Source organism: Lepidochelys olivacea, assembly GCF_965140295.1.
Source record: "Lepidochelys olivacea isolate rLepOli2 genome assembly, chromosome: 8".
In the NCBI taxonomy this organism is placed as follows: Eukaryota; Metazoa; Chordata; order Testudines; family Cheloniidae; genus Lepidochelys; species Lepidochelys olivacea.
In genome coordinates this window covers 1,418,381-1,430,400 of record NC_140418.1, presented here as the reverse complement: position 1 = coordinate 1,430,400, position 12,020 = coordinate 1,418,381, and positions in this window count along the sequence as shown.

Sequence of the window (12,020 nt, the reverse complement as noted above, 5' to 3'; positions counted from 1 at the left end):
TGGGCCTCGCGCCCCCACCCGCCAGCACCCAGCCGTGCAGGCCAGGGCAGGCCTGGGCCAGCTCCAGCAGAGGAGGCTTTGGGAGCACGGAGGGGAGGGTGCAAGTGAGCTCCAGCACTGAAGACACCTGAGCAGGTGCCCACTGGTGCAGGTGCCTAGAGGGGAGGCTATGCCCACCTGACATGGAGAGTGGATGTGCCCCCCGGCGGTGCCTAGGGTCCAGCCCCCCTGCTGCTACCAGCCAGTACCCCCTGCTGTCCCCTGCCCAGGGGGCTGGGCACCAGTGCTGGCCCTGGGGAGAGCAGTGCCCACGACCCGCTGCTGAGCAGCCTGGCGCAGGGGGAGCTGCCCCACAGGGCTCTCCTCTCTCTCTCAGCTCCTGCTGCAGCAGGAGTGTGTGTGTGGGAGGGAGGGGCGGCCCCACGCTGCATGACAGGGACAGTCCCGCCAGGCTCCTGCTCCTTCAGGCCATGGGAGGGGACAGAGCAACAGGGCCACCTTCTCCATGCCGTGCCCGGCCCCACCCTGGTGGTTCCTGTGGGGTGCCTGCTGCTGGGCTTCCCTGGGTGCTGGGGGGGGGTCGCAGAGCACCCAGCTCCACTCCAGGCTCTGCTTTGGGGGCACCTGGCTTGGCTCTGGACGGGCCCAGCTGAGCCCTGGCAGCCTGTCCTCTGCTGCCTCTGGGCAGTGCTGACCCGGCAGCTGGGTGGGCTGCTGGGGAGGAGCCCAGAGGCAGAGCTGCTGCCCCCCCCCATGCCCTGGAGAGAGGCCTTGATGCCTGGCAGGGGTTGGGTGGGCATCGGCCTGCTGGGGCAGGGCCGAGGTGGGGCCAGCATGGGGGGGATCCCTCCAGGCCCCTGGTCCTGCCCTCCTGGAAAGCAGAGTCCTGCTGGGCTGCTGAGATGGGGGCTGCCTGAGCACCGGTGGGGGGAGGGTACAGTGACTCGAGGGGCCCAGCGGGCAAAGGAGAGAGCCCCCCTTTGGACCCCTGCCCCGGGCTCTGGAGTACTGGCTGTCAGGGGGTCCCTGGGCAATGCTCTGGAACTGCTCCCCACGAAGCCAGGCAGGACTCTGGGGAAGTCTCCTCCCTGGGAGCAGCCTGTCTGCAGGACACACAGCTCACCCGGCTTCCACCTTCCTGGGTCCGACCTCGGAGCATTCAGCCTCCTCTGCCCCTCCGTGCGCTTCCCACAGCGAGTCCACCCAGGCGGGGTCCTGGGGAAGCCAGAGGGTCCTGCCCCCAACTCCGCAGTCAGACGTGACTCTCAGCCAGCCGATAAAACAAAGGTTTATTAGACAACAGGAACATGGTCTAACACAGAGCTTGTGGGTACCCCCAGGACCCCTCAGTCAAGTCCTTCTGGGGGAGCAGGGAGCTTAGACCCCAGCCCTGGGGTTCCCTGCGTTCCACCACCCAGCACCAAACTGAAACTCCCCCCCTACCCCCCCACGCACGTCCTCTGGGTTTTGTCCCTTTCCGGGGCCAGGAGGTCACGGGATTCCTTTGTTCCTTTAGCTCTCACCTTGCAGGGGGGAAGGGCCCAGGCCACCAGTGGCCTTGAAACAGGGTGTCGGCCATTGTCTGTGTCCAGACCCCTGCACCCACCTGCCCTCTAGGGCTCTGCAACGATCACACACCCTTATCCCACCACCTAGATACTTAAGAACTGCCTAGGGGAAACTGAGGCACCCCCACACTATTCAGAGGAAACATTAAGAACAGTCCCGCTTCGTCACGCTGGCTGCCTAGCGCAGCCCCCCTGCGTGGGCCCATGGGGAGCAGCGTCCCGACGGAGGAGGTGAGATGCTGCTCCGGGTTCTTGGGGCTGTGGTGCTGGCCCTGCTCAGCCAGCCTGCGGCTGCCGGCCTTGATGGGCCCCTCCCGGCACAGGGCGTGGAGGGGTCAATGCCCAGCCAGCTGCCTGGGGAGCCGTCCCGTCTCCACGTTCCCTGTCGGGGGGGGGGGGGTCCGAGAGGCCTGGCCCGAGCTGCTGTTCCTGCCAGGGCCAGGCTCAGCAGCAGGGTCAGCGCTGGCCCTGCCTTGAGGCTTCTGGCCCCCCACGGCTTCTGGCTTCATTGAAAACGAGTGCCCTAGCCTCCCGTCTGCTCGGTCTTTGCTCCTGGCCTTGCCTGCAGCTGGTTGGCTGGTGCCGCCTGGCCTGGGCATCTCTGGCAGCAGAACACGGTAAGCGGTGTTTCAAAGACCTTCCCCGAGGATTTTCCTCAGCACTTCGCAGCCGCTGCAGGGAGGGATGGCTCCCTACAGAGCAACACGAGCTCCCCGTCTCCACGGGGCAGCAGAGGCAGGGTCCCTGCACTGCTCAGCTGATGGAGAGGCCTCCGGCGAAGATAGCCAAGGGACTGCGGGTCAGGAGTGAGGAGCAGCAGCAAAGATGGGGGAAGCTTGAGCCTGGGATAAAAGGGGCTGTGGGTCCGGCTGGAGGGACTCTAGGCGAGCTGGGAGGAGGAGAAGAGCAGCTGGGGCTGGTCTAGAAAGGGGGGCTCTGGGGTGGGAGACCTCCTGTGGGGGGGGCAGATTATCCCCCTGTGCCCCTCACAGGCTTCATCCACTTTCCCCTGCAGCATCTGCTGCACTGGGAGATGGGGCTAGCGCTGCCTGAAGCCGGCTGGCAATTCCTCTGTCCCACCTTCTGTGCTGCCCTGCCCTGCCCCCTGCATCTCAAACCCTCACAAGCCCCTGTCCTGGGGCGGCTGGGGAAACTGAGGCTCTGAGCAGGTGACAAAGCCCTGGCTGGGATGATTTAGTTGGGGATCGGTCCTGCTTTGAGCAGGGGGTTGGACTAGATGACCTCCTGAGGTCCCTTCCAACCCTGAGATTCTGTGATTCTAACCCTGTATGGCAGTGGGGCTGACTGGTCTCTCATGCGCTCAGAAAAGTGAGATTGGTAGAGTTGTCACGGATCCACAGAGCGGTGCAATGGCCCCACTTGGGAACATACTCCTGGACGAGCCCCTGCAGTGAGCCAGACCCCCTGGGCTCCCACTCCTGCCTGGGGATAGGCCCCACAGCCTCCTTGACTGAGCCCTCCTGCTTCGCCCGTGAGCTCTGCCCAGTGGGTCTAGCTGAGACAGACCCTGGTGCAGCCGTGTCCCCTCCGCGGGTTAATGCCCTGGCCCCGTCTTCGCAGCGACCCTCACCCAGCGCTGTCACAGAAGAGGGCTGACCAGGCAGCTGGCCGCAGCACCAGCTCTGAGGTTAGCCCAGAGCCAGGAAGGTCCAAGCAGGGCCCAGCTGGTCAAGCTGCAATTCACCAGCCAACCTGGAACAAGCCAGTTCTGGGCTCTCGCTGATTTCCTGCCCTCATCTGTTCCCAGCTGAGAGCCCCAAGCTTCTTCCAGAGCTGCCCCTTGCCCCCCATCTCCTCTCAGCCCTTTGTTCTCGAGCTGGGGTCACCATTCAATTGTCTCTCTGGACCCCTTGTTGACCTGGGTCCATTTCAACCAGTTCCTTAATGACCCTTCATTCCACCCAAACGAGGGGGTGACACAAACACACTGTGTCTCTCTCAGGCTGCCCTGAGAGCAGCCTTAATCCTCTTCCCCCCCCCCCCCGCCAGCCCCCCCCAGCCGTGCAGAGGTCCAGCAGAGGGCAACGGAAATGATTAGGGGTCTGGAACACATGAGTTATGAGGAGAGGCTGAGGGAGCTGGGATTGTTGAGCCTGCAGAAGAGAAGAATGAGGGGGGATTTGATAGCTGCTTTCAACTACCTGAAAGGGGGTTCCAAAGAGGATGGATCTAGACTGTTCTCAATGGTAGCAGATGACAGAACGAGGAGTAATGGTCTCAAGTTGCAGTGGGGAAGGTTTAGATTGGATATTAGGAAAAACTTTTTCCCTAGGAGGGTGGTGAAACACTGGAATGCGTTACCTAGGGAGGTGGTGGAATCTCTTTCCTTAGAGGTTTTTAAGGTCAGGCTTGACAGAGCCCTGGCTGGGATGATTTAATTGGGGGTTGGTCCTGCTTTGAGCAGGGGATTGGACTAGAACCTCCTGGGGTCTCTTCCAACCCTGATATGCTATGATATTCTATGCACAGTAGTGGGGGAAACTGAGGCACATATCAGATTCATAAACATATTACAAAAAATTCCCACTTTGCCACACCAGGTAACCGTGTAGATGTAACCGATGTCTGACTTAGCTGCCTGTGAGAACAGGGCACTGGCCTGTGTCCTGTGATGTGGTCCTGGGGGATCCTGTGTGATCGTTGGATGAGTAACAGTGTAGGGAAGCCATTCTCCCTCTGGCCGTGGCCTGACTGAGATGGATGCTGGACACTGCATCAAGCCAGGGCCAGCCCACCTCATTTTGGCACCTGAGGCGGGGAGCTCAAATGATGCCCCCTTGCTTGGGCCAAAACTTTGAAACTCTGGGTCCTAGTGCCCTCCCCCCCTCCCCGGGCACCTCAGGTGGCTGCCTTAGTTTGCCTCGTGGTAAGGCCAGCCCTGCCTCCAGCTCTGCTGGCCACGGTCTAAAAAGGCTGTTGAAAGATGGGAGAGGGAGCAGAGAGGAGCCACAAAATATTAGGGCTGGAAAATACCCGTGGATGAGTGAGCGACAGAGCGCAGGCTGGCAGGGAGCACCCCCGGGAGACACGGCCGGGTCCTCGGGGCTCTGAGCGAGTGGAGGATGGCGGGACAGGAACCCGTGGCTGGAAGTAGCAGGCAGCCAAACTCCAGTGAGGAAGGCGGCAGAGTTCCTGGGACTTTGCAACCAGGGGTTAATCTCCGAGTCATTACCTCCCCTCCCCTCCCCTCCAGAGGGGCAGCGGGCTGGGCTCCCCTGGGGCTGGGTCTCTGCACTTACCTGGGCCATGTGACCCCTCTTGCTGGGTGCTGGGCAGGGGGCCCCAGGCCACAGAGAGCGGAGGTCAGGCCGTTTGCTGCTTGGAAGGGAATTTCCTCTGCGTTGCAGGCAGGGTTAAGATTGACCCTCTGCCGATCAGCCCAGGAAATGCACCCGCCTGGCAGCACTTTGCCTGGCTTTGGTCCTGGAAGGCCCCACTCAGCTCTGTATTGTCCCTGGGGACATGCTAGGGATGCACTTAGGGCCACGTGAGACACGTGCCCTGCCCTGGGGAGCTCCCGTGGGGGCACCTGGCCAGCTGCAGACTGAGCAGAACCCCTTCCCTGGGCGCGGAGCTGGAAGGGGCCTGGCCTGGAATCCCCTCTCTGGGTTGAAGGGAGGGCTGGGACAGCCTGGACCTGGGGCTCATGCCAATGCTGCTGAAGGGACACCGCGGGTCGGGCGTTTCAGTAACTTCCTGGGAGAGACCCCTCGGCCCAGCCGTTCGCCCCATGCCCATGGATGCGCTGCCCGCCAGGGGCAGGCTGGGATACAGGGGCTACCGTGCCAGGCGCTGCCCAGGAAATCCGTTTTGCCTACACACGAGATGCTGCTGACGGGCTCGTGCGATGCCCAAAACCTGACTGTGCAGCTCCCTAGGCTGGTGTCCCAGCACGTCCCGGGGCCTGTCTAGGCTCCGGGGGCGGAACAACCCCCCTGAAACTCGTCTTCTCCCTGCTGGGCCCCTGGGGCTCAGCTCCTTTCTCACGTGCGGGGAAGAGCCACTACTTTCCGGGTCCGCCTCGTTCTCATGGGGATCAGCGGTTTGTTCAACATCTGCATCAATGAGCTGGAGGACAGCGTGGATTGCACCATCAGCAAGTTCACGACGACACTAAACTGCGGGGAGAGGTGGATATGCTGGAGGGTAGGGACAGGATCCAGAGTGAGCTAGACAAATTGGAGGATTGGGCCAAAAGAAATCTGATGAGGTTCAACAAGGACAAGTGCAGAGTCCTGCACTTAGGCTGGAAGAATCCCATGTACTGCTACAGACTAGGGACCGAATGGCTCGGCAGCAGTTCGGCAGAAAAGGACCTAGGGGTGACAGTGGACGAGAAGCTGGATAGGAATCAACAGTGTGCCCTTGTTGCCAAGAAGGCCAATGGCATTTTGGGCTGTATAAGTAGGGGCATTGCCAGCAGACTGAGGGATGTGATTACCTACCTGCCCTTCTGCACCCTGCCCAGTGTGAGCAATGGGGCAATTGCCAGTCCTCAGCCTGCCAGGGGTCTGCCCTCTGCACCCTCCTCCCTGGGTGCTGGCAGTCAGCTGCGATTCCTTGGGCTGGGGTGCCGTGTTCAGAGGAGGTGAGAGCAAACATGCTCGGGGAAAAAAGGGAAATAAGGACAACCCGGGGAATTACAGACCAGTCAGCTTAACTTCTGTGCCCAGAAAAATAATGGAGCAAATAATCAAGCAATCAGTTTGCAAAAATCTAGAAGATACTAAGGTGATAAGTAACAGTAAGCTTGGATTTGTCAAGAACAAATCATGTCAAACCAACCTGATAGCTTTCTTTGACAGGGTAACAGGTCTTGTGGATGGGGGGAAGTGGTAGACGTGGTCGATCCTTGTGACGAAGCGGGACTGTTCTTAATGTTTCCTCTGAATAGTGTAGGGGTGCCTCAGTTTCCCCTATGCAGTTCTTAAGTCTCTAGGAGGTGGGATAAGGGTGTATGATCATTGCAGAGCCCTAGAGGGCAGGTGTGTGCAGGGGTCTGGACACAGACAATGGCTGACACCCTGTTTCCTGGCCACTGATGGCCTGGGCCCTTCCCCCCTGCAAGGTGAGATCTAAAGGGTTGGAGAACAAAGGAATCCGGTGACCTCCTGGCCCCGGGGAAAGGGACAAAGCCCAGAGGAGGATGGGATGTAGAGAGTTTCAGTTTAGGTCTGGCTGGGGACATGGAGTGAAGTGCAGACATGGTTGTCTGGCTCACGGCCCCCCAGAATGGACCCAGCTGAGGGGTCCTGTTCTCTGCACCTACAAGCTCTGTGTTAGACCATGTCCCTGTCGTCTAATAAACCTTCTGTTTCCCCGGCTGGCGGAGAGTCCCGTCTGACTGCAGAGTTGGGGGGCAGGACCCTCTGGCTCCCCCAGGACCCCACCTGGGCGGACTCGCTGGGGGAAGTGCACGGAGGGGCAGAGGAGGCTGAATGCTCCAAGGCCAGACCCAGGAAGGTGGAGCCGGGTGAGCTGTGTGTCCTGCAGACAGGCTGCCCCCAGAGAGGAGACTGCCCCAGAGTCCTGCCTGGCTTCGTGGGGAGCAGTTCCAGAGCATCGCCCGGGGACTCCGGGACAATCTTGACTTGAGTAAGGCTTTTGATACTGTCTTGCATGACCTTCTCATAAACAAACTAGGGAAATACAACCTAGATGGAGCTACTATAAGGTGGTTGAAAAACCATTCCCAGAGAGTAGTTATCCGTGGTTCACAGTCATGCTGGAAGGGCGTAACGAGTGGGGTCCCGCAGGGATCAGTTCTGGGTCCGGTTCTGTTCAATCAGCGATTTCGATAATGGCACAGAGAGAACACTTCTAAAGTTTGCGGACGATACCAAGCTGGGAGGGGTTGCAAGTGCTTTGGAGGACAGGATTAAAATTCAAAATCATCTGGACAAACTGGAGAAATGGTCTGAAGTAAATAGTAAATTCAATAAGGACAAATGCAAAGTACTCCACTGAGGAAGGAACAATCCGTTGCACACACACAATGGGAAATGACTGCTGAGGAAGGAGTCCTGTGGACAGGGATCTGGGGATCATAGTAGATCACAAGCTAAATATGAGTCAACAGTGTAACATGGTTGCAAAAAATGCAAACATTATTCTGGGATGTGTTAGCAGGAGTGTTGTAAGTGAGACGGGAGAAGTAATTCTTCCCTTCTACTCTGTGCTGATTAGGCCTCAGCTGGAGTATTGTGTCCAGTTCCAGGTGCCATATTTCAGAAAAGATGCGGACAAATTGGAGAAAGTCCAGAGAAGAGCAACACAAATGATGAAAGATCTAGAAAACAGGACCTATGAGGGAAGATTGAAAACACTGGGTTTGTTTAGTCTGGAGAAGAGAAGACTGAGATAACAGTTTTCAAGTACATAAAAGTTTGTTACAAGGAGGAGGGAGAAGAATTGTTCTCCTTAACCTCTGAGGACAGGACAAGAAGCAATGGGCTTCAATTGCAGCAAGGGTGGTTTAGGTTGGAGATTAGGAAAAACTTCCTATCAGGGTGGTTGTCACAGTGTGAGGCGGAGTCAGGGCCCTGCACCCCCACTTCCTGCGATTCACCGTGACTCTCAGCCAGCCAGGAGAACAGAAGGTTTATTAGAGACGACAGGAACACAATCCAACCCAGAGCTTGCAGGCATAAACAGGATCCCTTAGTCAGGCCCTTCTGGGGGGCAGGGAGATTAGACCCCAGCCTTGGGGCTCCCTCCTCTTCCCCAGCCAACTCCCCAAAACTGGAAACCCCTCCAGTCATCTCCCCCAGCCTCCCCCCAGCTTCTCCTCCTGCCTTTGTCCAGTTTCCTGGGCAGGTGTCACCTGGCCCCAACCCCCCTCCTGGCTCAGGTGTCTTCCCTCAAGGGAAGTCTCCCCTCCCCAATGAAACTCCCCTGCAACATCCCCAGGTCAATCTGCCCCACTCCCTGCTGCATCACAGTGGTTAAGCTCTGGAATAAATTGCCCAGGGAGGTGGTGGAATCTCCATCACTGGGGATGTTTAAGAGCAGGTCGGACAAACGCCTGCCAGGGATGGTCTAGATAATACTGAGTCCTGCCAGGAGTGCAGGGGACAGGACTGGAGACCTCGTGAGGCCCCTGCCTGTCCTCTGAGTCTATGGGCTGCAGCCTGCTGGGCCATTTCCAGACATGGCTCCAGGATTGCCCCATGCCCCATGCCAGAGGGACTCTGGGGAGAGGGTCTGTTGGGGGCAGCTCCCCCAGGTCTCCTCCCCAGCCCTTCTCAGGCGGGTTCCCCTATCCAGGCTGTGTGTATGCTGCACGGGGCAGTGGGGGCGGGGGCATGCACTGGGCCAGGCAGTGGGACTCCCTGTCCTGCTTTAACTGGGGCCCCTCCCCCCGCTTAGTGGTCTTGCTGTGGGGCCCATGGACCCAACGACTGGAACCTCCATATCTACTTCATCTGGATGGACCCGAACCCCAGCAGGGAGCACTGTGGGGTGCCGTTCTCCTGCTGCCTTCAGGACCCTGCAGTAAGGGGTGGGGAGGGCTGTGACCCCTCAGGGGGTGGCTCCAGAAACCAGAATGACCATCCTGCCCCGGGTGGCCATTGCAATGCATGGGGCTCAGTCACCTCCAGGTGCGCAGCCCCCAGAGAGCAGGGGCTGAGGGTGGGGCACAGCTAAGCTGGGGGGCAGTGTGCACCCCCCAAAGGTTCCCTGCTGTGGGGACGGCTGGGCGAGGCCTGGGAGCTCTGACCCTGTCACATGGCTGCTCCCCACAGGAGGACGTCCCCCCCACACAGTGCGGCTACGGCGTCCAGCTGAAACTGGGGAGCGCTGAGCAGTGCTTGGGGGCGTCAGGGAGTAGATGCTGGGGGGCCTGGGGGTTTGGGCATCTGGGGGGAGGGGTGTCTGGGGCCCTGGGCTGGGGAGGCAGGTCAGTATCAGGGGAAGCTGTTTCCTCTGGCCCCCCCTCACTCGCCCAGGCGGCTGCCCCGGCCGTGACCCCCCCACCCCATGGCACAGGAGCCGGAGCACCAAGGCTTCATCCACACCAGGGGCAGCGCAGGGCGGTGTGAGGGCGGCTGCGGGACGATCTGATCGCGGTGGCTGGGGTCTTTGTGGGCACCGCGCTGCTCCAGGTGCTGCCTGCCGGCACCCCCACGCCCAGCTGGCACCCAGCTGGGACCCCCCATGCCAGGCCCCTGCGCCCAGCTGGCACCCGGCTGAGACCCCCCGTGCCAGGCCCCCACGCCCAGCTGGCACCCGGCTGGGACCCCCCGTGCCAGGCCCCTTCCCCCAGCTGGCACCTGGCTGGGACCCCCCTTGCCAGGCCCCTGTGCCCAGCTGGTACCCGGCTGGGACCCCCCGTGCCAGGCCCCTGCCCCCAGCTGGCACCCCCGCCGGCCGAGAGGGGCCATGTCGGGTCCCGTGCTCTGCCCCAGCTGGCTCGTTGGGGTGCAGAGACCCCCGGCAGGGCTGGGACCCCTGAGCTCCCTGGTGTCTGAGCTCCCCTTGTGGAGGCAGTGGGGCTCCCGGACACCTGGGTTCAGCCCAGCTGTGTGGTCTGCGGGAGGCCTGGGGCTGGGCTCGGTGGGGGGCCACACCTCTCCTCTGCGTTCCCCCTCAGCTCTTCAGGCCTGTCTGGCGCAGAGCCCGGCGAGCACCGGCGAGGCCGTGAAGGCGAATTTGGTGACACTGGTACCAAGGGGCAGTCAGGGCCGTGATGCCGCCTGCTCCGTCATCCCCCACCCCCCTCCCATCCGTGCCCCGCGCAGGGCTGTGGGTGCTCGGCCCCGAGGCAGCTGTGATTCCAGCCACGGCCACCAGGCGTCACGGTAGGTCCACAGCAGGCCCCGAGCCCTGCAGCTGGCTCCCTTGGGTGCTGCCCAGGCTGGGTCTGGGGGTCCCGGCCAGAGGGGCAGGAGAAGCTAGCCAGCACCACGCCGTGTGACAAGAGTGCAGTGTGCCATGGGGCTGAGTAGGAGCAACACCTCCCCCTACCCCATGGGGCTGGTTCGGGGCCTCGTGGGCTTGGCATGCTTGGGGGGCGAAGGGACGTGCAGAGTGGGTGCCCCCTGCTCCCCCACAGCTGTTACCATAGTAACCTTCCTCACTTGGAGGGCAGGCTCCCTTTCTCTTGGGCTGGGGGGTCTCAGAGTCTCTGTGGCCACAGCACCCCCCCCGACCTCCAGCCCCCGCCATGGGCCTGCTGCTCTGTGGGGTGGGGGCATGTGACCCACGCAGAGCCTGGGGCCTGGCAAGTGCTGGCAGGAGAATGGCTGGGGGCAGGACACGGCCCTGGGTGCAGGTGGGCCTTAGGGGGTCGCTCTTTTCTTGGGTATTGTCTCTGCTTTGCCTAGGCAGCCTGCTGGGTGCTGCCCCCCTCGCCCTGGGCTGGGCTGGGCCCCAGGGACCAGGCTGTGTGCCTGGCGATGGGGCCACCCAGGCCTCTGTCCAGCCCCCATGGCTGGGCTGTAAGACAGTGACTGGCTGCCCGGGGTCGCCCGGGCCCATCCCCACTGCGCTCTGCTGCTAACCGGGCTTCTCGCAATACACTGGGGAGCGACCGTCAGGAATGTCCTGAGCCAGGGCGGCTGCTGCCCCAATAAACTGACCCCCCACCCCATGCTGGCTGTCACCTCCTTCCTCACTAGGGCTCGCTGGGCTGGGCCAGGCTGGGGGCAGGGCAGGCTGGGCTGGGCGGAGGGCTGGGCCGAGCCGGGCCAGGGGAAAGGGAGGGTTCCCAGCAGATGGTGCATCCTGCCCTGTGGAAAAGTCAAATGCAGTTGTAGGTTGCATTAACAGAGGCCCCCATGCAAGTCACGGGAGGCGATAGCCGCACTCTACTTGGCGCTGGTCAGGCCGCAGCCGGAGGCCTGTGTCCAGTTTTGGTCACCACTATCTAGAAAGGATGTGGAGAAACTGGAAAGGATCCCGAGGCGAGCGACCGAGATGATCAAAGGGCTGGAATGCAGCCATCTGAGCAAAGGCGGCAGGGCCCGGGTCCCTGAGTTTGGAAAAGGGGAGCTGGGGGGATAGGATAGCAGGCTTCAGACACGGGAAAGGCTGCAGTAGGAAAGATGGGGAAAGTTGCTCCCTTTTGCCACCGAGGGCAGGACAAGGGGCGACGGGGTCAAGTACGAATCCTGCAGCGTGGCAGGGGTCGGCAGCTGACCCCTAGGGTCCCTTCTGACCCCGTGGGGCAGCGCGGGGGGGGGGGGGGGGGCGATGCACACTGCTGCAGTGACGGCTTCTCACCACACGAGGGCGCCCCTGACCAGCTTTTGTCCGTGCCCGGCTGCCTTAGAATCATAGAATCATAGAATCATAGAATATCAGGGTTGGAAGGGACCCCAGAAGGTCATCTAGTCCAACCCCCTGCTCGAAGCAGGACCAATTCCCAGTTAAATCATCCCAGCCAGGGCTTTGTCAAGCCTGACCTTAAAAACCTCTAAGGAAGGAGAT